Below are 1,287 nucleotides of genomic sequence, written 5' to 3' on the forward strand. Positions count from 1 at the left end.
ATTTATTAATTTTAGTTAAAAATTCTAAATAAGTTTAAGTAAAATTAAAAATACATTTTATATACAGTATTTATTGATATCATATTTTATCTTGTTGCTTTAGGAAAAAAAATGCTGTGTTTGGTATTTATTCGTCGATAATTCTTGTCGATAGATAAAGCTATCGTAATCTTTAGAGAAATAAAAACTATCTTTTTTGATCACCATCTTGAGAATTTATAGGCTTTACATTCAACTTGATGTATTCCAGTTCACTTTTCTTATTTTGTATACAGCTATTTTTATATAGAAGTTTAACTTTATTTTCAAGTCGTTTCAATTTATGATCAAATTTAAATGATAAGATTTTTCTAATCTAGTGATTTTTGGTATATTCCTTTTCATCGGTAGTAATAATATTTCTATTGATATAATCAAAACTGTTGTTTTAAGTATAAAATATGAAAAAAACTACAGTAAAATCGAAGCTATCTACAGGTTCCGATCACGCTACATAGGGTTTCCGTGTAATACGGTCTTGTTAAGTCGAAATCGTAGTTACTTCCAATTTGAACCTATTTTCTTGTATATCCTTTACCTTTTGACATGTCTCTGATCTTCATTTTTACTTATATTCCATGTGAATACAAACAATTAATAAACAAACACCATAACTCCATGCCCAAGGTAACACCACGCCATTATAATCTCGCTTCGACATCCTTTTACTGATACAGTATGTTACCGGCATTCTGATAGGAACAGGAGGAGGCTTCTTGATAACGCACCTAAAAGTACCATAAACTGTAAACAATTTTGTAATCATTCAGTTAACAGATTCTTGAAAAACTGTACTATAACGGGAAATCTACGGTCATAGAAAAATATCGAGTATTAAACTCGTTAATTCGAAACTTTAACTCAAAGTCGGGGTTTTTTTTTACACTTTAAACTTCGACTTACTTTATACCAAAGTGAATAAAAGTCTTATCTTTTTATATTTATATTTGTAAATATATTTAAAATATTATTACATTATTAGGGGAGATCGGGGCAACTTCGGCAAGCGGGGCAAGTTTGTCAAGCGCTTTTTTTAAAAAACAAATTAAAAAGAGACTTTGGTTATAGGTTAGGCAGTTGAGTTTTATTGGTGGCTTGTTGAGTGTAGTGTTTTTATTGTTCTCCAACAAGCGTAGTTGAATTATCAAGCAAATTTTCATTTTCGTTCAATTCCATATAATATTTTTTTTCCATTTATATTGAATTGGCAGGTTTTGTTATAATTCCATGATAACGAAAGTTACTTTT

Source organism: Centruroides sculpturatus, unplaced genomic scaffold (assembly GCF_000671375.1).
Source record: "Centruroides sculpturatus isolate CEXI.00-Female unplaced genomic scaffold, Cexi_2.0 scaffold177, whole genome shotgun sequence".
Classification (NCBI taxonomy): Eukaryota; Metazoa; Arthropoda; class Arachnida; order Scorpiones; family Buthidae; genus Centruroides; species Centruroides sculpturatus.